Genomic DNA, 7,519 nt, shown 5'->3' with positions numbered 1-7,519 from the left:
ATCACGTAACAAAAAAAAATATTTGCAAATTGTCTAAGTTTTGAATTTCGCACTAGAGACTCAAACTCATTGAACTCTTTCTTGCAATTTTAAAGATTGGGAGAGTGCACCACTTATGGTTATTAGTGACGAGTTTCATCCGTCTAAGGCCATTCTCTCAACTTCTCTTGCTCAGGGAAATTTTTATTTGGGAGAATGAAGAGCATAGGCAGCACTCAACCATGGGAAAACAGCGACATATTTCCATTCTGGCCCAAATAGAAGAGAAAATTAGATTTCCAGGTTACAGGAGTTTTATTGTTATACCTGATCATCACAGGATAAAACCTCTACTTGGAGCTATAAAGAATCAGGACAATGATACATGTCAGCCTTTCATGTCTTCTTTTAAAGCCTCAGTCACTATCCACAATTAATCTCTCTTCTTACCTAGCAAAGACCTGAATAGTTCATTGCCTGCAGCAATCCCTTTGAGTGGATTCTCCCTTCCAGCTGATTTGACTAGATTTGGCCTCGCATGTACTATCCAGGCATCATCTGCTCCATAGAACCTCTGCTATTAGTTGATCTCTGACTTATGCCATGAGCTATGATAGGGTTTTGCTTGCATTATCTCGCTCACTTTTCACCACATTGAGGTAGGTCTCATTCTTTCCAATTCACATATTTAAGAAAAAATAAGCAATAGTGGCTTTGATTACTAGATTCACCCATTTATAATGAGGTGACTGATATGTGGCAGAAGTTTAAAAAATGCTAGCTGCTTTTCTAAAAAGGAAGAGAGGGCAATATTTTAGAACAAATATTCTTTATTACATGAGGAATCACTGATGTGCCCTTCTAAGTCTCAGAACTGTAACACCAGTAGGTGCCCACTGGCTGAGGAGAAGGTGCAACCAAAACTTTTGGGCTTAATCGGGCTTATTCACTTGCAGGATGGGTGCTGGTATGGGGAATACAGACATTAATAACCCGCACACTCTCCTTAAGGCTCTCAGTGTGGTGGATGGCGGTGGTGGATGGAGATCTAACGCACTAAAAGTTGAATGATGGCACAAAGCTGTACGAGTTCAGTGACGACCAGTGCAGCTGCCAGCCCAGGCAGTGGCACCAGAAGTCTAAGGTGAGAAGAGCCTTGAAGGGTGGGCACATCAACGAAGGCGTCTTGGAGGAGCTGGGCTGTGCCCTTGCCCTGAAGCCTGGGTTATCTGGAGCAGAAAATCCTGACTCACACTGGCGTTGACAGCAAAGCAATTATCCTATATACTGAGGATGTGTCGGAAGAGCTGGCTCATGGCTCCCTGGTGCCAGGGCTGCAGCTTTGCTTCCCTGCAGTAACTCTCAGCCGTGTCCTCCTCTGAGCTTTGGATTGTAGCACGATGACAGAGCAGTTTCAGAAGCCAAATCCAGGCAGGACAAAAAACCTAGAGGAAGAACAGAACCTTCTCTTTCTCTGCCTCCTTCTTAGGAGCAAAGAAAACATTCCCAGAATTCCCCCAGCTGGTTTTCCCTTACAGCTCATTGGCCAGAATTGCATCACATGTCTAATACTAAACCAATCACTAGCCGGGGAAAGAAATTACCCTGATTTGCTCATATTAATTAGCATTTACTCTCCGATTGGGGTTGGGAGGAGGTGACATACTTAAAATAATTTGGGTTCCATTAGAAAGAAGGGCCAGAACAACATTGTGCTGTAGGCAACTAACTGAGTACATTATGCACATAGATTTGTTTTACATAATTAGAATAGGGAGATGGCATTCCAAACGGGCAAAAATGAGGGTGCCTCATCTAAGGAGAAATGATTAATGAAAGCAAGAGGGGGAGCTAGACTCAAAGAAGAGAGTGGAGACTGAGCTGATAGCATCCTCAGCCTGCAGCATCCCTCAGAACCTCGACATGAACGCTGCATGTGCCGCTTCAGTGCACATACTGGGTGGTGATGCGTCTCTGATCACCTGACATTCTGGCTGAAGGTGGTGTGGGTGTCCCAGCTGATGGAGAGTTGACAAAATGAAAACAACTCATATCAAATAGGCTAAAGAGACCATCAGAGTTAAGAGCCAGAGAGCTTTTGCCCTCATTCAAATGAGCACTGCCAGCCTGCGTGGAACCTGATGGGCAATTCTGCATCTTCTGCCTCTTCAAGGGAACTGTGTGGTCATCTTCTCTGACAGTCCGGTTACAGCAGTCTTCTCACTTGGGGCCAATGTCCCTTCCCAGCTAATCTTTGCTATGAACATGGCACTGTCTTGGTCCTCTCGGGCCTGGATAAGATAAGACATCCAACGAAGAAATGAGGGTGCTGTCCTTGCTCTGTATGTGGGCAGTGTGTGGTTTGGGACTGTGGCAAGGAGAAGGGATGGGGATGGATTGCCGTGAGGAGCCAAAATTCTGGATGATAATGACAATTATGATATCAGAGAACTTTTAATTTCTTAAAACATTTCATCTGACTCTCATACCAACTGTAAAAGGAAAGAAGGGCCAGTTTCCCCAGATGAAACTGAAGCCCAGAGCAGGCAGGTAAATTTTTTAAGGTCACACAGCCTGTAAATGGTGAAGCTGATAGTAGAATTCAGGTCCCCTGACTCTCTGCCCTGGGATATCTTAGCAATTTCTTGGCGACAAGTTGAGGCTGGTGTATTAGTTATCTACTGCTGCATAGTTAACTATCCCAAATAGTGGCTTAAACAATACATACTATCTCATAGTTTCTGTAGGTCAGCAATTTGGGAGCAGATCAGCTGAGTGGTTCTGGTTCAGCTGAGGTTGAGTCAAGCTGTAGAATCGGACAAGTGAAGCCCAAGGCTTGGCTGGGGCTGCAGGATGTGTGTCTAAGCTCAGTCACGTGGCTCTGGGCAGAAGACCTCAGTTCTTTGCCAGCCATTGACAGGGGACCTCAGTTTCTCCCACGTGAATCTCTCCACGAGACTTTTGAGCCTCCTCAGGACGTGGCAGCTGGCTTCCATCTGAGCAAGTGATACAAGAGAAGAGCAAGATGGAAGCTGCAATGTTTTCATGACCCGCGCTTGGAAGTCACGGTCCATCACTTCCACCACATTCAGTTTGCCGTCGGTCAGTCACCGAGTTCGGCCCACACTCAAAGGGAGGGAAATTAATCCCCACCTCTTGATGGGAGGAGTGCCAGGGAATTTGTGAGTATATTTTAAAACCACGACAGCAGCAAAAGTGCAGTCTGTATCCTCACGTGTGAGATGAGTTCACGGTACAGAAATCACTCAGTTTGAAGGTGTTAGAATACAAATAATAAGAGACTCAGATGACTCAGTAGAAAATATGGGGGTGGAGGAAGATTGGGATTTGACTAAGGCCCATCAATAAAAATCTCAATTATATTGGTTCCACAGCTACGGATGAGTGAGGAGAGTGGGTAAAATTCCCATACACCCTCTGTGGGGTGGAAGGGAGTGGGTGAAACGCTCTGCTCAACACTCAACACTGGTAACACAATAAATGCTCTATTATATCAAAATAATATATTCTAATCTGCTATATCAAAATATTATAATCCAAATAACCGTCCATCCCTATTTCTGCTGGCTGTGTGGCTACAGAGTGCCTAGGTCTCTGTCTCAAGGGGAGGCGACTTTCCCATGATCAGAAAACATAAGACTTTTTGCAAGTCTTCTCTCAGCAATTTCCAAAGTTCTGTGGAGAGCCCGGCATCCTGGGACCAGAAAGGCAAGCACAGAGTGGTACCTCACCTTCCCCCACCGCAGCCCCAGTGAGGGCTTTCAAGCCAGTGCTTCATCCCCAGGAACCTTGAGAGAGCTGGCAAATACTCTAAACAGATAAAAGATAATTGAACAAGGAGTGAGTAGTAAATGGTGACAAAGTGCTATTTCCATAATAAGCTTATCTGAGTAAACTTTCTCAGAGCCTCTGAGTTCCCGAGCAGGGTGTGGATTTGGCAATGGTAAAGAAACAGGCCACGCCAGGAATGTCTGGGGAGCTAATGAATGCCCCTGAAGTGGTTGACGTTCCTATCTCTGCTTTGGATCCCTGCCACCTTGACGCTAATGTCAGCCGGTGTTTAATTGGCAAACAGGGCTTCAAAGGATAGCTGGGCCCTGCTCCCAGGGCCCTGGGGCCTGTTAATGTTTAATTGTCATGTGCAAGGGCCCACTAACTCTTGGTAGATTTGGGCGTTTTATTGCACTTTGAAAAAGCCATATTATGAGTCTCCCTCTCGCTCCACGGGCATTTTTTACAGACGTGCCTTGGAGTCACGTGTTGCCTGCCCTAAACTCTGAGTAACAAGGCGCTGAGTTGTTCAGCAGGGGTAGAGGGAGTCACCTTCAAGCTGGAAATACTGCAGATTTACCGCATTTGCCCTAAAATCAAGAAGTATCCAGGGAACATCTGGAAGAGGAAAAAAAGAAACTAGGTTGGGGATGGGGTGGGAAGGAGAACGAAAAGCGGCGGAAGCGGAATGCTATATGGCGGAGAGTACGCAGTTTGGCCCTTGAGCGGTGATGGTGCCCGCTCTCTCTAAAGCTGGCTCTGTCACTCAGGGCCCTGCTGGAAATGCAAAGGTTCTGTGGGGTTACTTCCTTCCTCTCTTGAGAAAGGTCTGTCTGCTTTACGTTGTTCACGTAATTTAAAAAGTCAAAAGAGACTGTCTTAACGAGACTGTCTAACTTTCATCTAATTACAGAGGGAAGAAGAAGACATAACAGAAGACAAATACTTTTTTTCCCTCCAAACTACATGGAAATTGTGAATAAAAGAGTAGCTTCCAACTTGCTGACATTTGAAAAGCGCTGCTTTGAATTGAATATGAATGATTTCTTTGAATTTTCGACTCAATTCAATTTAATTGAACACATCTTATTCAGTGCTTACTAAGGGTTCCTATCAAATAATTTCTTTGGTTTTGAATTAGTGGCTTTTATAGAAATTGTTTCTTTTGTTGCATTCTGGAAATGTATCAGTTTGTTGTTTCAATTATCCTTTTGCTGATGGTGAATATCTCTCTAAGGAAGGAATGTAAAGAAAAATATCTAATTACGCCACTTCTATCAGAATGGCAAAGTGTATATTTATCTTGTTTGTTAATTACATATGTCACAGCTAAAGACCAAACATGAGCTAATGTCGACATTAGCCAGAAGGGTCTGGTAAACATCAAGAAGGAGGTGAATAATAAATCAAAAACAATATAGCGAGTGGAAAGCATGTATATCTTTTATATGTTTAGATTAAATAAAAATCTCTTTGTTCTCTCCTTTGCCCATTTCTTCCTTCTAAACACAGTTGGATTGTCGTATTGCAGATCTCTGAGAAGTAATCTTTAGAGCAGAGTCCTCACCAGGGGCACATTTCAGGGTCGCTAGCACGTGGTCAGGTTTTTAAGGCAACATGGAAGACGCTTAAAGCCTTTCAAAGGTTTTAATCTCTTTTCTCTGGCTCACTTATTTGCCTTGGTCCTCAGTCCTTCCGTCTCTACCATCGACTTAGCGATTCCTCTCCTTTGCTAAGAGGTGAGCAGACAGCCCCTTCTGGTGATCAGAGCCGTCCAGGGCTCCCCGCCCCAGCGCTCCAGCCTCCTATGAACGTAGAGTCGGGAATAACCTGTTGGGCGAAAAGCACGTGCCCTCCAAATCCATATGCACAATTAGTTTACAGTCCTAAAATGTTATGTGACTCCTCTCATAATAGAAATGAGAAGTGGTAAAGACGAGAGGCCTTTATTCACCCTTTATCAGCTATTTTAAATTAAGAGGTATATTATCCTCTGGATAGATTTACAGGAACCCCCATCATGCACCTCCCCCTTAGTCTCATTAGTGCCGGTAATCGCACACACACACAAGCCCAGCACTCGGGTTTACACAAGAGGCCACTCTCTTCCTTCTATTATTAACAATCCCTGCTTCCCATTTCTTAAATATCTGCGAAATGAAACACAACATTGTTCAGGATTTGAAGACTATCGGGTATATGTTTTTCAGAGGAAATTGGATTGGTACATTACAAAGGTTTGCAAATTTACTTTATGATAGCGAATGATTATGCCTGCGGCTCACCTTCCAGGAATCTCTCTAGAGGGAAAACGCAGGGCTGGGGTGGGGGAGCCCTGCGAGATTTTCCGTGTTGGCACCGTATAAGGCTCTGTTAGCAGGGAATTAGAATTTTTAGGCTATTGACTGTTTTCTTTCAGTGTTGGCAAAGCCAGGATTAACATGTGGAAGAGACAGAAAAGTGGGAGATTAGACATTTTGCCAATTATGGGGAAGAGACTGCTGTATATCCTTCCATCCATTTATTCATTTGTCTATTTACCTACTCATTCCTTTGCCCTATGTATGTATTAAACACCTACTGTATGCCAAGCAGATCTAGGCCATGAAGACACAAGAGTGAAGAGGATAGATTAGGTTTTGCCCCCCAGGAAACTAGCAATTTTTGGAAAGATAGAAGTTAAACAATTAATCGCAGTTAGCTCTGTTATTGTTGCTAATGCAGGAGAAGCACAGGGAGCAATGAAGAGCTTGAGTGAGTGGAGGGGAGGAGCAGGAGAGGCACACAGAGGAATAAGTACATGAACTTCACTCTGAAAGAAGGGCAAAAGTCACCATGGTGATGGGAGATGGTTGAGGAGGTGCTTGCCAGGTGGAAAGGGTAACCTGCAAAGGTCCTGAGGCAGGCAGGATTCAAATTCTGGCCCTGCCACTCAATAAATAGTAGTAACAATGATTGGTCCTTCCTTCTGAACCATAGTAGAGAGGGTGCATTTACTTTCTTCTCCTTGCTAAAAAAGGCGTATAGTGAAGGTTACCATTTGCCTTTCATCAGTTTGCCGTGAAACTGAAGCTGGACTCCAGTCAAGTAAACTCTTAGAGTTTAGATGATAAAACTGGCAGAATCCCTACTAATTCCTCCAACCCACCCCACCCTCCATCCCCAAACACCCAGGACCAATCACCTTTATATTTCCTCCACACAGGGGTCAATTTCCGAGAGACGGCCCTTGGAAGTTCTCTATACCTGTGCTTCTCAAATCATCTGTGATGAATGAACAGATTTTTAAAATTCTGTTGTGAACTAATACTTTTATAAAATACAATAACAATGAATTACTGGGAAAATGATCACACACATTGATATCATGACCATATCATTGCTCTACAATCTTCTAGATACTTACTCTCCCTCTGCGCTGACCTCTCTGCAGATAGATAACACACAGTATACAGAGCAGCCTGCCCTTAAAAACCGGGACTAGCCCTAACCTTCAAGTATTGCCTCATTAGCCCTACCCAGCCTATCATCCAGGAATATATTTACAACTCTTGAAATTGTTGACGTTTCCTGACTGTGCCAACTTTGAGCAAGAGTTTTCCCTGCTTTGCTCCTTCATAGCAAGAAGCAGGATTTCCTTCAATATGCTTGTGTCTCTAAAACCCTAAGAGGTGCTTACTTTAAGTCCTGGTGTTTCCAGGGCTGGCGGGGTAATCCCAACTGTCCCCTGTTTCTTGCCTCTTTTTCG

At 44.1% G+C, this 7,519-nt stretch overlaps 1 long non-coding RNA gene across 1 annotated transcript; it reads right to left on the bottom strand.

Moving 5' to 3' along the window:
• Positions 1-791: 791 nt before the first annotated feature.
• Positions 792-7,036, bottom strand: LOC138917906 (uncharacterized). Its single transcript, XR_011426563.1, has 3 exons — positions 6,956-7,036; positions 3,732-3,810; positions 792-1,424 (listed from the first exon to the last, which is right to left on the bottom strand). It is a non-coding gene; the product is annotated as an uncharacterized lncRNA (long non-coding RNA).
• Positions 7,037-7,519: the final 483 nt, after the last annotated feature.

Source organism: Equus caballus, chromosome 15, assembly GCF_041296265.1.
Source record: "Equus caballus isolate H_3958 breed thoroughbred chromosome 15, TB-T2T, whole genome shotgun sequence".
NCBI classification, from domain to species: Eukaryota; Metazoa; Chordata; class Mammalia; order Perissodactyla; family Equidae; genus Equus; species Equus caballus.
Note: the sequence above shows the minus strand (reverse complement) of the source record. Positions and strands in the feature narration are given on the sequence as shown.